Genomic DNA, 21629 nt, shown 5'->3' with positions numbered 1-21629 from the left:
TTGGACTGATGGTTGAGGTGCCATTGCCACTGTAGCCCACTGCAAAGACACCATGGTTACTATCAGTGGGCAATATGCAGGGTACTATCAACATAGCGGCTGTTGCCTAGGCAAGTGTGTGTGTGTGTGTGAGACATGGGTTGAGAGTGTTCTCTGGGTAATACCAGGGTTGCTCGCTTTGTTTGCCTGGCCTTGATATCACATGTAGGGGTATGGCTTTGCACCCCAGCCTCTCAGTTATTTCACATCTGTTATCCCTATATGGTGGACACTGTGATATATACTAGGGCCACCATATAAAACATTTGCAAAACCCACTCCCATTGAGTCCAGTTGTTACACACTCACAACCACCTCCACACAGGATACGAATTATACACACACACACACACACACACACACACACACACACACACACACACACACACACACACACACACACACACACACACATCTGTCAGGTCTGGGATTAGAACTCCTGCCTGACTAGTTTATTACACTACAGCACTACGCACTTACAGGACGCACCATGGAGATTACTGGAGTACTCTTCCCCAAAGGTGTATTTCACAGTGAATGACATCATCAGGATTGTCAAAGTAGGGCATTTGAAGTGTAGTGAGTGTGACTAGCCTAAAATGCAGTGCTCCCTACACAGACATAGAAATACACACAAAACATCCACAACTGCCATGTGTGGCAATTGAACCCCTACCAGAGTTCTATATCACACTACAGCATGACACAGTTACAGAATGCACCATGGTGAGAACAAGAGCACTTTTTCCCCAAAGGTGTATTTCACAGTGAATGACATCAGCAGGATTGCCAAAGTAGGGCATTTGAAGTGTAGTGAATGTGGCTAGCCTAAAATGGATTGCTCCCTACACAGACATAGAAACACACACAAAACATCCACAACTGCCATATGTGGCGATAGAACCCCTACCAGAGTTCTATATCACACTACAGCATGAAGCAGTTACAGGATGCACCACGGGGAGAACTGGAGTACACGTTCCCCAAAGGTGTATTTCACAATGAATGACATCAGCAGGATTGCTAAAGTAGGGCATTTGAAGTGTAATGAGTGTGACTAGCCTAAAATGCATTGCTCCCTACACAGACATAGAAGCACACACAAAACATCCACAACTGCCATGTGTGGCGATAGAACCCCCTACCAAAGTTCTATATCACAGCATAAAGCAGTGACAGGATGCACCACAGGGAGAACTGTAGTACTCCTTCCCAAAGGTTGTATTTTACAATGAATGACATCAGCAGGATTGCCAAAGTAGGGCATTTGAACTGTAGTGAGTGTGACTAGCCTAAAATGCATTGCTATCTACACAGACAGAGACACACACATGCAGTTGCCAAATCTGGGTTTAGAACTCCTACCTATTTTATCACTCTACAGCAGTACGCAGTTATAGGACATGCCATGGGGATTACTAAGCTACAACTTTCCCAAAGGTGTATTTCAAGGTGGATGACAACAGCAGCCTTGCCAAAGTAGGGCCTTTGAATTGTAGGGAGTGTGACTAGCCTAAAAAGCATTGCTCTCTACACAGAGACATGCACAGTTGCCAAGTCTGCATTTAGAACTCCTAACTATTTTATTACACTACAGCAGTACACAGTCATAGGATGTGCCACAGAGATGACTAAGCTACAACTTTCCCAAAGGTGTATTTCAAGGTGGATGACATCAGCAGCCTTGCCAAAGTAGGGCCTTTGAATTGTAGAGAGTGTGACTTGGCTAAAAAGCATTGCTCTCTACAAGACAGAGACACACACACACACACACACACACACACACACACACACACACACACACACACACACACAGTTCCCATGTCTGGGATTAGAACTCCTACTTAACTAGTTTATCACACTACAGCAGTATGCAGTTATAGGACACACCATGGGGATTACTGGGTTACAACCTTCCCAAAGGTGTATTTCAAGGTGGATGACATCAGCAGCCTAGCCAAAGTAGGGCCTTTGAATTGTAGGGAGTGTGAATAGCCTAAAAAGCATCACACTCTACACAGACAAAGACACACACACACACACACACACACACACACACACACACACACACACACACACACACACACACACACCATTGCCATGTCTGGAATTAGAACTCCTACCTAACTAGTTTATCACACTACAACAGTACACAGTTATAGGATGCACCACAGAGATTACTGGGCTACAACTTACCAAAAGGTATATTTCACAGTGTATGAAATCATAAGCCTAGCCAAAGTAGGGCATTTTACTTATGTCTACTTTTAGCTTATTATAGTGTGTTGTCCTTGGATATATGCCTGTATTCCTATCAACTGTGTGTGCAAAGCATGAGTGGTGCATACTGAGGAGTGTCTGCACTAACATCTGCAACTGCCAGATATGTCTGGTCCACTTTTGTTTGCAGACATGGCCTTCATTTGTTTAAGTGTGTGAGCATGCCTAGTATGCCCTTTTGCACTGAATGTGTGGATTGATTTCAGGTAGTTTGTACTGCAGTGCAGACCTTTGTGTTGTATACCTACAGGTAGCATACTGTTTCTGCAGGGTATCCATCAATCATTTGGCAATATGGGGACAAGCTATGCAGGGGATAGTGTGTACTGTAGGTGATTGTGTCTGTGCTGCTTCAGCTGCATGGTACTGCTGTTAGCAGATATTCAGACATGTGTACTGTTATACACAGTGATGTTTTCTGTCATGTACTGTCAGTTGGACATTCTTGCTCACAGTGATGTCTTGGGGGACAAGGGTAACTGCGGCTGTGTCTGGTATTGTGGGCAGACACCTACGTATTCATGGTAAGTTATGCCATTCTGGAGGGGGAGCTGCAGACACTTGGTGCTGGGTTTGTGTATCCGGTTCAGCACCTTGGTACAGTGCTGGCATAGGATCCCATACTTGTACACCCGTCAACATGACAATATGGGCTTATCTTGCTGTGGCAATGCCACACAGCTATACAGATTTTCATAGGTTAGCCAGAGGCAGGGGCCATGGGACAGGACAATTACCTTATTGTGGTGTACGGGCAGGTGTGTAGCCACCCATGTATGTGTTTGCAGCCAGGGATAGTGTGTGCATATGGCTTGGTGTTGGACCCTGCACATTCCATACTGCCCATGCTACCACCCACCCCTGTTATTCTAACCTCTTCCATACATTATGCACACATTCTCTGATACCTTCCCTAAGGGTATCACCCCATCACAGGTGTGTGTTAGTGTTGGTCCACAGTTCATGCAGTGGGACATGGTGGACATGTTACTGTGGTTTGTCCACATGGCCTTGCATATGGCTTACATGGAGTGTGTTATTTTACTATTTGGGTGTCCATGACATCACATGCACTGGCAGTACGTGTGAGACACAGGCCTTTGGCAGAAGCCTGTGGAGCATTAGGTGTTGCTGCAGGCCAGATGTGGCAGGCCACATTGCATTCTGTCAGTCCTACAGTCCCATACCACCATACAGTATATTCCCCTGGGGTGACAGGTTAGGTGTGATAGGTGTTCATGCCAATATCTTATATCAGTCTTGATCAGGTGGTGTGGATGCTGGCAGGGTGCTACCTACAGCTAAGGACAGACCTGCATGGGACACCTGCACTGCATGCTGCAGTCTTCTGCTACTGCCATATACAGGTGGGGTCTTACTGTAACCATTCTCCACAGCAGGGATATGACCAGAGAGGGGCCTGTGGGTGGTGTTTGCGTGAACTGGGTGCATGTGTGTTATGGACACTACTTGCATCTGACACACAGATATGCATGGGGCATTCCAGTTATCCTGGCATGTGCAGGTACATCAGCAGATTCCCAATACATCAGTCCTATCTCCTTTGTGATCTGCAAGTGTTCGGGCAGATATCACCGGTATCCCCTACTACAGGTCCATTTACTGTGATGCATACCTGTATGTACAATTTCAAGGGTGTCTCCATTTCACAGTGACACAATATATGCTGTATGTCTGGGGTTCTTTCCCCTGTGTACTGCTTGTATATCTAGCCCAACAGCTATGCCATGTCAGTCTTTCAGATGGTGACAAATATTACCACCATACATTTACAGTGGCTCACTGCTAGCGTGTGTTATACTGGTGGGGATTGTCTTTGGCACTGCAGTTGTGAGGGCTTGTCCCTGTCATCAGCAATAATGTGGCAATGGCCAGCAGGTCATACCTCAACATGCATACATACTGACCACTCTCACACATTATGAAACACACACCATCCTAACAATCACAGACCTGCATATTGTGCAAATGCTACAACCTATCCTGCTACCTTGGCCACCTCTGGGCATCTGTGCTCCACTCGTATTATACCTACTCATACATGTTACTACATTTCTACACAGGATTGGGGGGCACACCTGGCTGTCACTACATTTCTACACTGGCTTGGGGGAAGGGGCAGACCTGTCTGTTTCCATGTCTACATAGGAGTGGGGGGCACACCTGACTGTTACTACATTTCTACATAGGATTATGAGGGGACACACCTGATTGCTTCTACATTTCTACAGAGGCTTGGAGGTCACACCTGACTGCTACTACATTTTTATGCTGCATTGGAGGTAAGGACACACCTGAATGTTTCTACATGTCTACATGGGAGTGGGAAGCACACCTGACTGTTACTACATTTCTACATAGGGTTGTGGGGGGCACACCTGACTGTTTTTACATTTCTACACAGCATTGGGGGGTGGGCACACCTGACTGTTACTACATTTCTACACAGGATTTGGGGGGCACACATAACTGTTTCTACATTTATACACATGATTGGGCGGCATACCTTACTGTTTCTACATGTCTACATAGGATGGGGGGGCACACCTGGCACTTGCACACATTTGCTATGACTGTACTGGAATGTCAGGTACTCCATTTCATTCTGTATTCTAACCTATCATACTGACTAGTGGCATATCAGTGTACTACAGGTCTTAGCTTTGTTTGCCCTACATATTTGTGTCTGACTTCCTACCCTTCAGAACTAACATACCACTGCCTGACCTGCTGTAGTCTGTCTGTGTAGGTCTGGGGGGAGGTTACCCATAGGCATCATTCAGAGGCCATAGCACAGGCTCTGTTTGTATTTATCTACACCTGTCCTGCTGGCTGAGACTGTTGTTGGGTATGTGAATCTCCCTGACTGGCATGTGTGAGTCACATGGACACACATGTCGCCCAGCACATTTCTTGCAGTGGGTTTTGTCACTCTGTATAGTACAGGCTACTATGGTGACTCCAGTATTTGTTACAGATGTTATGGTGCCACTATGGGTGTGTACTATCTGCTGTCATACCATTTAGCCACCCAATTCCCTTGCATGCTCACATCCATACCATAGATACAGATAATGACACATTCTACTCCATTTGGCAATTGGTAGGTTGATTGACTTACCTTGTGGGTGTGCCAGTATTGAGGATGGTGCTGGAGGGCTGCCTATGTCATATGCACATAGTACACTCCCTATACATGGTAGAGCACAGGTAGTGTCATGTCTGGCATCCCTTTTACTGTATGTGCAAGTCAGAGAGAGGTGTCATTCCCTGGGTCCCTACTGTGACAGTGTATGTGCTATGCGTTGCCTCTTTGCCAAGGCCAGTGCATACTGGGCATGCCTCCATCTGCCTACTGGGGCAGGCTTAGGTTGTTCCTCCTCCGAGTCTCTCTGTGCCTGTGCAGGCCTTGGCAATGGTGGGGGGCTGTGTGGCCCTGGCCCGTGCTGTTCCTGCTGCAGCTGTTTCTGCAGGATCATATTGTGTAGCATGGCACATACGAAGACAATTTGGGTACATGTAGATGGTGAGTACTGCAAGGCTCCACCAGATGTGTCCAGGCACTGGAACCATGACTTGAGCATCCCAAACACATGCTCTATTATAAGTCTGGTATGGTGTGTGCCTCATTATGGCATTCTTGTTTGGGGGTGTGTGCATTTCTGATGGGTGTCATCAGCCACGGCTCCAGAGTGTAACTAGCATCCCCCACTAGGTGACCATAGGGGATGTCCCCATTGGCAAATCTCTGGTACAGCTGCATCAGATGCCAGATGTGGGAATCGTGATAGCATCCAGGGCAGCCAGCACAGACATTCATTATTAGGCCCTGGGCATTGTACACAATCTGGCAGTTAATGGAGGGGAGGCCCTTGTGGTTGATGTAGGTCCTACCCTGATCACCGGGTGGTGCTTTGATGCATATGTGCATGCAGTCTATAGCACCCACTACCTCAGGGTATTCTGCTATTTGGTGGAAGAGACGCATATTGCTGGCCAACACCTCACGGGTGTTGAGGAAATATACATGCTCACTGGGATGTGCTGACATGGCATCCAGGAACTGGTGGAATACTCTGGATGCTGATGCCTGTAAGATCCCCGTGATATCCCCAGTTGAGCTTTGGGAGGTACCTGTGGCTAGTATTCCTAGGCCTACACATACCTTGGTATCCACTGGGATGGGTTCCCCTCTGTCAGTTTGGTGTGTCAGGCGTGGCTGGCACAGCTCAACAATTTGCTGTAGGAGGTTCCTGTTCACCCTATAGCACTCCACTATCTCTAGCTCATGTAGTCCCTTGTAGGTGACCCTGGGTCTGTACACTCTTCCCCTTCTCCTCACTGTGGGTTGGTTGGCAGCATTCACATCCTCACCACCCTCAGCCTCTTGCACATGTTGTTGTATGATGCCTGCTGCAGCCCCTATCATTTTGTAGTTTTGTTTGTTAAAAGTTCCCCACTTGTATACACCAGTGGTGTAGAGTATGGGAAAAACCAGAGGGGAAGGTGTTTGCATAGTTTATAGTAGTGTTCTGGGCTGGGCTGGTCTGCTGCCTATGTAATTGGTTGATTCTGATACATTTCACCTGCCAGCTATGCTAGTTCACCTTGATTAACTTCCTACTACTGTTTTCCCTTCCCATTGCCTTCCTGTTTAAGTCCGGGGTGCGCTGCACAAACAGAGAGCTCAAATGTGCACAGAGCTGCTATTTCCTGGTTTACCTTTTTTTTTTCTTTAAAACCCAGTGCGCGGTGCATGCACACCCACTTAGGCAATGAAAAGAGTGCTAGGCAGACTCAGACACACACCCTTGCCTAGCTGTGCTAAGCTAGGAGCAAATCTGAGCCACAGGGCTCCAATCCACTTACAGTATGCCTGACACACACCCCTATAATGTCAGCTAACTCCTAGGCTTGCACCAAGCTATTCCTGCTCTTACACTGTTGGGAGCTGACTAGCATGCTGGAGAAATCTGGGATTCACTATCATTCCCCTCATTTGCATAAGATTGCATAGGTTTCCAGACAAGTGACAAGTGGAGAACCTCAGGGTTCAGTCCTGGGACCTCTCTTGTTTGGCATCTACTTCTCTGAAGTACAGGCCAACACTAAGGGACTCTGGCTAACAAAGTTTGCAGATGACTGCAAACTGGGAGCCATTATTGAATCCCCAAATGATGTTGATACTCTACAAAAGGGCCTTACAGAAACAGATGCTTGGTGTCAGAGCCATGGGCTCAAGCTCAATGCCAAGAAATGTATAGTTATCCCCTTTGAGAAAAAACATGTACCCATGAATTACCACATAGGTGGCAGTACACTAAACACTGAAAGTGTGATAAGAGACTTAGGGACACAGGTGGACAGTGGTCTCACCTTCAATAACCACATCACCAAAACAGTCAGGAAATCCTTCTATGTGGCACACCTCATCACTAAGGGCTTTTCATCCAGAAAAAAGGAGGTCATTTTCCCACTGTACTCATCCCTCATTAGATCCTTTATAGAATACAACGTCCCATTTGGTATGTACCTCTCAAGATACCTGCAACAACTGGAAAGGCCGCAGAAATACCCCACTAAAAGAATCACAGGCCTAAAGCAGATGCCCTATGCTGGCCGCCTTAAAAACTCCAGCTATACTCTGTTGCATATCGTCTACTCCGAGGCGATCTCTGCTTAATATACAAGGCCATGTCAAACTCAGAGCTGTTGGACATGCTACACTCAAAGAAATCCCAATCCCTCAGAGCCACACGGTCCAGGGATCTAAACCTTGTCATCACAATAAACAAAATATGCTGGAGGGATAGGTTCCTGACCCAGAGACTCCCCAGACTCTGGAATAGACTGCTCATACATGTCAAGCAGAGCACCTCTTTGGCCCTCTTCAAAAGGAACCTTGATGATTGGATGGGAGAAAGGAAATTCACCCCAGGGATCACATCAGTCGCCCTTCTAGACAGGGGTCCAGGGAAGTAAATAGTGTGGGAAGAAATAGCTAGGGAATTTTTATGGCTAGGCTTATATAGGCCCTAGGGCCGATAGCCTAGTACCAATCTATGAACCTATGATTGCCTGCTAATGCATAGTTACATGTCTCACACTGAGCCTCCCCCCTTAGCAACCACTACTCACTAGCCATGTTGTCTTCTGCCTGCCATTGACTATAATAGCAGAATAGTGATTTTGGTTAGAATGCCTTTTTGGGGATTTTATTTTTATTTTTAACCTGATCCCATTTGTACGCAGCTGTTCTATGCTTAAACAGCCGAGATTGGCTAAAAAAATAAAAGTACATTTTTTTTATTTTTTAAACTGTTTTCAATGCCAGTTGCCTTATACTTGGCAATTGGCATGCTTCCTGAATGATATGCACCATTTATTTGGAGCTGTTACGTCTCCATTTTGGAATGCAGAAATGTACTTGGTTACTAACCGAGTACATTTCTGCAGATTAAACTAGTCCTGCACGGCCGGTTTTCAGCTTTCTGGATTGCAAATTCACCTAATTTGCCTGGATTTCTCCTGCAAATGGGGTAATCTGAATACAGGGGCTGAGTCCATGCAGGACTAGTGCAGGAGCAATCGTGCATGCCCACACAGGCTATTCCTGGATTGCACGGCAGACATATTGCCTGCTAGAGCTCCTGCACTAATCCTGCATGCCATGCAAGGCTTGCAGAATCTGGGGGCTTATTTTAAGGATGAAAGCACTAAATAAACATTGTGGTGTGGATTGAGCTCCTTTGTATCCTTCTTTTTGTGGTTTTAAGAAGTCTGTGTGATCATTTTTCATTCTTGAGTTTGTTTGGAATGGGAGGAACTGAGCACATTGGCCTCCCATCCTCAAGAGCATTACTTGCTTCATATAATGAATTAAACTGGTCAGTTGGCAACCTTACACTGCTAGTTGAGCAGCTCACCCAACAGGTATCCCAATTCAGGGGTACAGGAAGATCGGTAGGGATTGACAATGGATTAAATATCAGAAGAGAGACCCAGGATACTGTTATTACAAATAGTGGCATTACACCCATTCAGAGAAAACCTTCTTTAACTTACAGCCAATTGAAATCCAATAATCTGCATACCAGCTTAAATGGTGTCACCACAGTGGGTGGAGGGTTCTACAATGGAACTCCTACCTTACAGGAATGGCTTGATGGTGGTAAGGACTGCCGATTTGGATTAACTGCTGCATGGAATGATTTTGGCTTAGTGGATAAGCAAGTAAAACAATTGTAGGATTTAATCTTCAAGTACGGAAAACTTCAACTTGAGAATAACTATTTTAAGGAATGCTTACGATACAGGTACATCCCAAAGGGCCTTAGGATGTGGAAGTATACTTTAATTGAACTAAAAAAATAATAAAATTAAGAAATTAATTAGGGACCAAAGGGAATATGAAGCAGGCAAAGCCTGCACCCTGCCCCCCTTGGGACAACAACCCACAAGTTTAATAGAAGTAAATCAACTTTACAATGGTAATACCAAGGGAGTAGATGTGGATGGTGGCAACTCTCCCCCTTTAGATCCCCCCTCTGAGGAGGTCCGAGAGACTGAGGAATCAGAGAGGGGAAACCTACAACAACAGGTACAAACCACCACAGTGGGGGGAGGGAGGACCAATACCAGCTGGACGAGATAAATGGAAATGTTTCCCACCACATATGTTATTTTAAATAATACGAGCTGTGATTTTAAAATATATAATTATAGTGATATTGAATTAAGTAGTTCAGTAGCCGATTTGTGAAGGGACTGTCCTTCGTGCCTGCATGTAATGCATTGATGGATGAAGTGTTAATCAATTTGAAACTGTTTTCTAGGAAGCTGAACCTAAGATTCTATTTCAAAAACTCAGTAGAAAATGAGGAGGTAAACTATGGTTGTAGGAAGCCTAGTGTGTTTAACCCTGTATTACACTGTATTGTGCATGTTTTTGAAAAGATGTGTGAGTTTGACATCTGAAAATTATTTTCAAAAAGCAATATTTTAAGAATGATGTCTACAATTTATCCAGTGATGAATACCAAATACTGCGAAATATAGTTGACAACAGGGAATTGAGGATCATGAAGCCCGACAAGGGTGGAGTACTGGTGATCATGAACAGTAATGATTATAGTAATAAAATGTTTACCATGTTGTATACTGAAACCTACAGGGAAACTAGTATTAATGAAATGAATATTGCTTATCACAAAGTGGATATATTATTAGAAGAGTTATTGCTTAATAACCAGTTAACTGTAACTGAATATAATTAGTTGAGAGTAACAAATGCCAGGACACCTACTATCTTTGGCATGCCAAAAATACATAAGGACCTGAGTGATCCTCCACTTATACCCACAGTGGACACCAAAGCTTCAAAAAGGTTTCCCATTGCTAAATTTATAGACCAACAGCTTAAGCGTGTTTTAGTTGACCACTCCTGATGCTTAAATATTCATGGGACTTTTTGGTCAAGATATCCAATGATAAATATAGGGAAGAACTATTGTTTGTTACAATAGACATTAAAGACCTATTTTCAGTAATACCACATATTATAGGTATTGAGTGGTTCTATACCTATTTATGTCAATATTCTGGACATGGGCATGATCAGATTCTTACAATCAGGACCCTGATGGAAATTGTTCTGGATAATAATTTTATCATTTTTGATCAACAATTGTTCAGACAGCGGAAAGGGGTGGCAATGGGGGCAGTGTGTGCCCCCATCTTTGTCAATATCGTATTGGCATATTGGGAAAAAGACTATGTAGTTAACTCTCGCTTTTCACAATATTGTTCCCTGTATGGGCGGTACCTGGATGATATTATTATCTTTTGGACCGATACCAAAGAGCAATTAGATGAGTTTTTTGACTATATCAGTAATTCCAGATTTTTTGGAGTTTACTATGACCACAAGTATGGAATGTGTGAATTATTTAGACACCACCATCTCAAAGGATAGAACAGGGGGAGTATTTAACTCTACTATATATAGGAAACCTACCTATTCCAGTACTTTACCACATTTTTACAGTTGGCACCCTCTACATCAAAAAAAGTCTTTAGTTAAAGGTCACTGTGTTTGGTTAGCCAGAATGGTGTCAAATATGAGTGAATGTTTAGTACAAAGTGAAGTATTTAGAAATATGCTGGCTAGAAGAAGGTACCTTGAGCTGTTCTTGGATAATATTTTGAGTGAAGTGGCACAAAAAAAATATTGGATATTAGATCCCACTTTTAGGAACCAATAGAGACACCCTAGTGAATAGCAGTACCAACAGTAACTTGGAGGAATATATGAGAGGGATGGTTTGACATACAATAAACAGTTTGCTGACATTAGTACTATTATTAAGTAAAACTGGAATGTATTTGAGACTGATCCTGAGTACTGCAAAATAGTGGGTGTGGGCCCACGTATTACATATAAAAAGGATGTCAGTTTTATGAACATGTTGGAAAGAGTTAGGTACCCTAAACAAAATGGGAAGATGAGCAAATGTGGTCATTGCTCACAGTGAAAATTCATCTTGGAATTGGATGAGGTTGAGCTGGCCAGTTATGGGACAATAAAGCTTTATAAAAGATACAATTGTAGTAGTAAGTGTGTCGTATATCTGGCCCTATATCAAAAATTTATGTGTTTTTATATAGGGAAAACTAGGAATTGTCTTAGAAACAGAGTGTATCAGCATTATTATGACATACACACACAAAAAAGAGTCTAAAAATGCTTTAGCATGACATATTTTAAAGCATGTTGATTATTTTTTTAAGTTTATAATAATAGATCATGTTTAAGCAGGACAGAGAGGGGGGCCTGATTGAAGATTATTTAGAGGCAAAGAAACGTAAGTGGCAGCTTCAGACTCATGCCATGGCATACCTGGGGCTAAATGAAACCTTATCTATTAGCTCCATACTTAGATTAAAATCTAATTTTGTATTATGAAATTGTACTCTCTCTCTTCTCTCTCCCTCTCTCTCTCTCTCTCTATATATATATATATATATATATATATATATAAATTATTTTGCTAAAATAAAGGTTGACAGGATGCTTGTAGGTTTTTTACAGTAGTGGGTGCATATATATTTTTCTATGTGCAGGGTTGTATTTCTTTATGAATGATCTTTATAATGAGGCAATTATTGGATGATTAAGTAAGTGTAAGTGTATATAAGACACCTGAAACTTTGTATTGATTATTCTGAAGAAGTCCTTATTTTAGGGACGAAAGTGCTAAATAAACATTGTGGTGCAGATTGAGCTCCTTTGTATCCTTCTTTCTGTGGTTTTAAAACGTTTGTGTGACTAGTTTTTGTTCTTGAACTTATAAACACAGTTATAGCATCTAAGGCCAAGGAAGTCATTGTACCTATGAACCTATAAATATTGCGGGAAGAAATATCTGGGGGATTGTTTGGCTAGGCTTGTATAGGCCCTAGGGCCGATAGCCTAGTACCAACCTATGAACCTATGAAGCACTGTATTTGGTACAATGCCCCTTTTGGTATGTCCCTAACCAGGCACATCCAACAACTGGAACATCCACAGAGGTTCCTCACTAAAAGAAAACAGAGCTTTAGTAAAATGTCCTATGCAAACCGCCTCAAGGATCTATCCCTGTATTCTGTCTCCTACACGCTTTTGAGGGGAGATCTATGCTTGACATACAGGGCATTGTCAGACCCCACTCTGATGGACCTCCTGCATATATGCAAAACAAACATCACCAGAATTACCCATTCTAAGGACTTGAACCTTGCCTGTAATATAAATAGGACCTGCTGGAGAGACAGGTATATATCCCAGAGATTACCCCATCTCTGGAACAGGCTCGCCATCCATGTAAAGTAGAGTGCCTCCAATTCAAGTGTAACTTGGACAATTGGATGGGAATAAGAAATTCATCCCTGATTTGGCACCTATGACTCTAATGGACATGGGCAATTTGTAAATGGTTCATCTCCCAGGCCCTAGTAAATATTTCATCTCCTAAGCCCCTCCTTACACTTATCAAGGGTATCAGAACTTGTCAGAGATTCAGGATGCATGACTAGGCTTAAAAAGGCCCTTGTGGTCACTAGCCTATTAAACACCTCTGAACCTATGTCCATTGTAAACCAAAAAGGAGCAAAACTGAGAAAATTCAAAGAGAACTGGACAACCAAGAAAAAGTAAAATTTTATTTGAGCGCTTTCATCAATTTTTAACTATGACTTCTTCAGAATAAAATCAAGTTACACTCAGAGTCTTATGTAACCAGTGCAATAAATCAATTAAAAAACACTTGTAGAATGTACATCCACTTTTAAAGGTACAGGCTCCCTTAATGCATTTTACTAGCAAGTCATGTAAATTTTTACCATATATGTTATATCTCTTTATATATATTTTCAAAACCAAGAGTAAATAAAATCAATAACATTCTTGTCATGGTTGTAAGAGACATTAAATATTTAAATGCAGAAGTCTGCTTTTAATTTAAAAAAACTGCTAAGTGAGACCATATCATTAAGTCCTGGGCTAGTGGTGGCATTGACCCTCAATTGCCATAATAGTTCTTTATATTCCAGCATATGGTCAATAGGTACACCCCTTTCATCTATGATGATATGTTCAAGAACTATAGACTTGAAATAGTGACCTGGGTGAAGTTTAATATGTTTGGCTAATGCATTTGTGATGTTACATTTGTCTATATCATAAGCATGTTGGTAAATGCGAGTTCTAAAAGCATTTTTGGTTTTTCTGATATAGAAGCACGAACAAGTCTGACAAATGCTGGCATAAATGACTTTTTTACTTCCACAATTGTGTTTCTGAAATAATCTAACCCATCCATAACCTTTGAGTAAAACTCTGTCTCCCTCTAGTATGTGCTTACACTGCATGCACTGCCCACATTTTGTCATTTTTCCCAGTCTACCGGTGGTACTACTAGATGGATTTCTTTCAAGAATATTCTTGATGCTGGTGTCCTTTCTGTAAACCACTACAGGGGCTTCACCAACCTTCTGACCTATGCTTTCATCACTGTTAAGGATGAACCAGTTTTTGAAAACAATGTCCTGAATCAGTGGGAACTGTGGAGTATATGTGAGGATGAGCCCATTGTGAAAATGACCAGTAGGTTTTTACTGTTCTCCAATGGTGCACACAATCTGGTAATATCAATTCCTAATAAGGGATAGAAATGTCCCTCTAATCTCTTTTTAGTAATGTCTTCCAACAAAGGTGCAACAAATTATTTTGGATATTTTCTTCTTAAAAGCATACTCAATAAAACATCCCTTTCCTTCTGGAAATCTTCCATCCTACTAACCATGCGGGCTAGTCTCACCCCCTGGCCTTTAAATAAGGATCTTTTTTGATGCACAGGGTGCCCACTCTCAAAGTGGAAAAGGGAGTTTGAGTATGTAGGCTTGTGACAGATGGTAGAAAAGAATACGCTACTGATGTAGTCTTTGCTGATTCTGATGTCTTAAGAGTCAGAATTCATTTCCATAGAGAATTTGAGGAATGTAGTGCTCGAATTGAGGAACAGTAAGAATTCTTGCAACTGGTCACGGTCTCCATCCCAAAAAAATGAGGATGTCGTCCAGGTAACGACCGTAATACTTACAATGGGACATCCCTGAAGATGAAAAAACTTGGCACAATTCCCACTGCTTCAGAACAATGTTGGCAAAAACTGGTGCACACGCTGCCCCCATAGCTACCCTTTGTTTGAATAAATGATCTTCAAAAGTCAAAAAACTGTTCTCCAACACAAGTTCCATTAATGTCCTTAATGTAAGTATTTTAGTGTGTGAAAACTTGGTCTGTTGACATAAGAAGTCATAAAACATTTCCATGCCTTCTTTGTGGGGAATGACACTAAATAAGTCCTTGACATCAATTGTAGTGAAAATAATGTCATCACTGAAGTATTCCTGTTTGATTTTTTTCAAACAATCCCATGAGTCTCTGATGATATGGGAAAAAGATCCCAGACAGTTCTTTAACTGGAGGTCTATGTACTTGGCTATAGTTAAAGTCTTGGACCCTTTTGCTTCCACAATAGGTCTTAAAGGTGGATGCAAGATGTTCTTGTGAATCTTAGGTATCCCAAATATTGTTGGGATCCTGGGGTTGTTTTGTGTACAATAGTTAAATTCTACCTCTGATATCTGGTCATTCAAAAGTAGATTCATAAGAACCATGTCCATATGTCTGTATGCAATATTAAGTTTGTTACGGGAAATCTGCTGGTACCCTTCCCCAAATAAATGTCCTAACATGTTTTCTATGTACCTGTCCTGGTCCATGACCACAATACCTCCTCCCTTGTCTGATTTCATGACTCGAATGGCTTTGTTATTAGATATATTGTCGAGGAGTATGGTCTCCTCTTTAGTTAAATTGTGTAATGGATTTGAATTCCGATTTTTAGAAAGTTGTCTAATGTCATTCATACAAATCTTTTGGTATAATTGTATAGTGGGATGTAAAGGAGGGTTGCTTACACTAGCCTTTTTACAAGAGGTAATGGTAGTGTTTCTGTTTGCTTCTCCACCCAAAGTGGCACTAAAATTAAATTTTCTGGTGAAAATCATAATGTCAAGCAAGGTTTTCTCTATGTTAAAATGTTTGGGGGATACAAAGTTAAGGCATCTTTCAAAGAGGTTTGCTCATTCCTTGGTAACTGTGACACTGCTTAGGTTGTAAATTTTGAAATCATTTTGGTCATTGACAATAATAACTGCCTCTTCATTGTCAGGCAACATATTATAGTTTATTACCAGTTCCCTCGTCTCCCCCTCCCCCGTCCTTGATTGTACTGTTGTGGGTTGTGTATTTCCCCTTGATATGCTGTATTCTGAGGCCTCCTGTACTGGTGATTCTGTTCCCGAATTCTCTCTGACCTCTGCAGGGGTTGTCCTAAAGGGATGGGACCTGGGGTGGTGTCACTTTGATATTCATTTTCATCATTAATTTCCTCATCATTGACTTCATTAACATTATTAAAGTTGTTGTCACCAGAATTGTTTTGTACCTTGTTAACTAATGGATAAGCTTGACCTCCTTCATAATCCTGGGCATCCCTTATTAACTTTCTAGACTTTTTTCTTTTATCTTATCTAAAATTTTGTCAATGTTAACAAAAACAGTGTTGCATTCATTCAGTTTAACACAAAAATTAACATCATTTTTCACAGTGGCATCAAGTTTGCTGACAGTGTCTTGCAATGCTACAAACTTTTTATCATTATCTCTAACTAACAGTTCCAACAGTTCACAACCCTGACAGTTAAACAGAGTTATTAAGTCTTTATGCAGTTCACTGTTATTAGTTAAACCATTAGGAAAACGCCAGTACCTCAGACCTTTTGGCACCTGTTCACGTCTGAGGCATTCCCTGAGGTACTAGTTCTCAATTTGCAGTTTTTTAAGTCAAACATTCTTTTTCCAAAGTTTTAAGTTTAAGATCAAAAGTACCTTGTATGATGGATTGGCTAGTGTTGCTGGAAAACCCAATGCTGTCCTTATTAATCCAGTCAGTTAGACTCAAAGCATTTGTTGTGTTACACTGTACAGATCCATTACTTTGTGTCTGCACTCTTCTGTGTGCTGCCTCTGAACAAAGGGAAGTGCCTGGTGGTGTAACAGAGTTAGTTCCTCTACTACTAGTTCCTGTTTGTTGAATAGGGCTGCCTTGTCTGGTGCAATGCTGAAAAGGGAGTCCTGTGAAGTAAAAGCAGGTTTTGTTTTGGTTTGACTGAAATCATTCACAAAGTTGTCAATTTTATGACTCAATCCTGAAATTTGGGTATTGAATGCACCTATAAGCTCGGTTAGCTTATGGATAGCCAAAGTCAGGTCTTCATGTATCTCCCTGGTGCCCCCTCCACTCTACAAACTGGAGTCCATTGTAAACCAAAAAGGAGCAAAACTGAGAAAATTCAAAGCGAACTTGACAACCAGGAAAAAGTAAAATTTTATTTGAGCGCTTTCGTCAATTTTTAACTATGACTTCTTCAGAATAAAATAAAGTTACACTCAGAGTCTTATGTAACCAGTGCAATAAATCAATTAAAAAAACACTTGTAGAATGTATATCCACTTTTAAAGGTACAAGCTCCCTTAATGCATTTTACTAGCAAGTCATGTAAATTTTTACCATAGATGTTATATCTCTTTATATATATTTTTAAAACCAAGAATAAATAAAATCAACAACATTCTTGTCATGGTTGTAAAAAACATTAAATATTTAAATGCAGAAGTCTGCTTTTAATTTTAAAAAACTGCTAAGTGAGACCATATCATTAAGCCCTGGGCTAGTGGTGGCATTGACCCTCAATTGCCATAATAGTTCTTTATACTCCAGCATATGGTCAATAGGGCCACCGCTTTCGTCTATGATGATCTGTTCAAGAACTATAAACTTGAAATAGTGACCTGGGTGAAGTTTAATATGTTTGGCTAATGCATTTGTGATGTTACATTTGTCTATATCATAAACATGTTGGTAAATGTGAGTTCTAAAAGCATTTTTGGTTTTTCCGATATAGAAGCACGAACAAGTCTGACAAATGCTGGCATAAATAACTTGTTTACTGCCACAATTGTGTTTCTGAAATAATCTAACCCATCCATAACCTTTGGGTAAAACCCTGTCTCCCTCTAGTATGTGCTTACACTGCATGCACTGCCCACATTTTGTCATTTTTCCCAGTCTACTGGTGGTACTACTAGATGGATTTATTTAGTGTCATTCCCCAAAAAGAAGGCATGGAAATGTTTTATGACTTCTTATGTCAACAGACCAAGTTTTCACACACCAAAATACTTACATTAAGGACATTAATGGAACTTGTGTTGGAGAACAGTTTTTTCACTTTCGAAGGTCATTTATTCAAACAAACCACAGGCGTTGCTATGGGGGCAGCGTGTGCACCAGTTTTTGCCAACATTGTTCTGACTCAGTGGGAATTGTGCCAAGTTTTTTCATCTTCAGGGATGTTCCATTGTAAGTTTTACGGTCGTTACCTGGACGACATCCTCATTTTTGGGATGGAGACCGTGACCAGTTGCAAGAATTCTTACTGTTCCTCAGTTCGAGCACTACATTCCTCAAATTCTCTATGGAAATGAATTCTGACTCCATTAGTTATTAAGACATCAGAATCAGCAAAGACTACATCAATAGCGTATTCTTTTCTACCATCTATCACAAACCTACATACTCAAACTCCCTTCTCCACTTTGAGAGTGGGCACCCTGTGCATCAAAAAAGATCCTTAGTTAAAGGCCAGGGGGTGAGACTAGCCCACATGGTTAGTAGGATGGAAGATTTCCAGAAGGAAAGGGATGTTTTATTGAGTATGCTTTTAAGAAGAGGATATCCGAAAGAATTTGTTACACCTTTGTTGGAAGAAGTTACTAAAAAGAGATTAGAGGGACATTTCTATCCCTTATTAGGAATTGATATTACCAGATTGTGTGCACCGTTGGAGAACAGTAACAACCCTACTGGTCATTTTCACAATGGGCTCATCCTCACATATACTCCACAGTTCCCACTGATTCGGGACATTGTTTTCAAAAACTGGTTCATCCTCAACAGTGATGAAAGCATAGGTCAGAAGGTTGGTGAAGCCCCCATAGTGGTTTACAGAAAGGACACCAGCATCAAGAATATTCTTGAAAGAAATCCATCTAGTAGTACCACCGGTAGACTGGGAAAAATGACAAAATGTGGGCAGTGCACGCAGTGTAAGCACATACTAGAGGGAGACAGGGTTTTACTCAAAGGTTATGGATGGGTTAGATTATTTCAGAAACACAATTGTGGCAGAAAAAAAGTCATTTATGCCAGCATTTGTCAGACTTGTTCGTGCTTCTATATCAGAAAAAACAAAAATGCTTTTAGAATTCGCATTTACCAACATGTTTATGATATAGACAAATGTAACATCACAAATGCATTAGCCAAACATATTAAACTTCACCCAGGTCACTATTTCAAGTTTATAGTTCTTGAACAGATCATCATAGATGAAAGGGGTGGCCCTATTGACCATATGCTGGAGTATAAAGACCTATTATGGCAATTGAGGGTCAATGCCACCACTAGCCCAGGGCTTAATGATATGGTCTCACTTAGCAGTTTTTTTTAAATTAAAAGCAGACTTCTGCATTTAAATATTTAATGTCTCTTACAACCATGACAAGAATGTTATTGATTTTATTTATTCTTGGTTTTGAAAATATATATAAAGAGATATAACATCTATGGTAACAATTTAAATGACTTACTAGTAACATGCATTAAGGGAGCCTGTACCTTTAAAAGTGGATGTACATTCTACAAGTGTTTTTTTAATTGATTTATTGCACTGGTTACATAAGACTCTGAGTGTAACTTTATTTTATTCTGAAGAAGTCATAGTTAAAAATTGACGAAAGCGCTCAAATAAAATTTTACTTTTTCCTGGTTGTCCAGTTCGCTTTGAATTTTCTCAGTTTACCTCTAAACCTATGTAGAAGCAGTATTTTCTGGGATACATGCCTTTCCCTCCAGCATGTTCTATTTATCTTGTAAATGAGACTGAGATCCCTTGAGTGGGTGTTTAAGATAACATTGAACTTCCAAATGTGTTATAGATCTTACAGCAGGGATTGTTTAAGCTCTATATGCAAGGCCCATGTTGTTTTTCCTTAGCCTGTGTGATACAGAGAAGAGGGACAAGGTTTGAGATGATCTGCATAGTTTTTAAGATTTACGACCTTGATTTTCTTGGTGAGAAAGTGTTGAGGTCATTCCTCTTATGACAAGTGTTTGGACAGGTACATACCAAAAGGTGCATTATACTGGATGATCGGCCTAATGAGTGTTCATTACAGTAGAATTATATCCCTGGATCTGGATGCAACATCTTTAGATATACACTGTGCTATGAAAAAGGACTTCCTTATGACAGTTGAGTCAAGGTGATCAAAGAACAGTTCTTATTTGACATAAGTCACCATAAATATTGGATCAATTTTCAGGAGTGTTTTGTCAATGTGATAGCTACTGGAGTTTATGCTTGTCAAAGGATATAGTTTCTTCTTTACTGATATAGTCATACTCTTCAAGGCATTTGGTTTAGTTCATGGTTTTGATACCAGCTATTTGTTTAGCTCAGGTCCTCTTGGAAGATCTTATGTCCTCTGGGGAGATTATGTCAGTACCAAGTTTGCCATCATTTGCAAACTTGGTCAGCCACAAACCCTTTGACATCAAAGAAGCAAATGTCAAAGAGGAGTGGCCCAAGGACTGAAACCTGAGGTACTCCACTGGTGACAGGTTGTCTAATGCAGGTGGACATGGCTTACCTAACTTCCTTGGATCTATTTGTGAGTCATTTTGCTGTTTATTAAGTTACATAGGGATTGACATTTAGCTGGGAGAGTTTATCTATGATAGCGGAGTGTGGGATGATGCTGAATATTTTTTCAAGGTCTAGATATGTGGTGTGCACTGTTTTGTCCTCATTCACTACTCCAATAACTTTTTCTAAGATGTTGACCAGATTAAGTTGGCAAAACCTTACTTGATGAATCTGATCATGGTTGGGTCATTGGTCTGTAGGTTAACTATATCCTTATTTATAAATTCCATAATGATTCTTATTGTAGTCTTATGGATGATACTTGTCACACTTATGGGTCTATAATTACCAGGGTCCACGAGTCATTGAATACCTACCTCTATGTAAGGGAATGATTGTTGCAGATTTTTGAATTTATTTTTTGTCTTGTGCCTAATGTTTACTTTTAGAAATCATTATGTTTTTTGGGTTTATATCACAAGATCAAAATGTGAGAACATTGAACACAATAACATCGAACTTGAAACTCCGAAAGCATAAAACTCCCTAAGCTGAGAACAGTGATTTTTTTTCCCCTGGGAAAAAAAATCACTGTTCCAGTGCAAAACACGAAACATGCAAATACTACAAACCATTTCTAATGTGGGGGGGGGGCTTCACCTCCCACACCCCCAACATGAGGGGCTGTGCCCCCCACACACCCCCTACTTAAATATACCAACTCCAAGATCGCACCACAGTGGAGGAAATAGCGAAGCCTTGGATACGGCCCACCAAATTCTTTCCCTGGGAAAGAATTTGATGTTCTACGGCTTCGTTGTTGTCAGTCTTCGAGGTTTTCAGTTCGATATTATAACATTCAAAGTTTTGCAACTTTGATGTTATGATATAGACCCATGTTTTTTATGTAC

The sequence above is a fragment of the Protopterus annectens genome, chromosome 11.part0 (genome assembly GCF_019279795.1).
Source record: "Protopterus annectens isolate FY-2018-M chromosome 11.part0, PAN1.0, whole genome shotgun sequence".
In the NCBI taxonomy this organism is placed as follows: Eukaryota; Metazoa; Chordata; order Ceratodontiformes; family Protopteridae; genus Protopterus; species Protopterus annectens.
The sequence above is the reverse complement of the archived record's forward strand: the minus strand, read 5'-3'. Positions refer to the sequence as shown.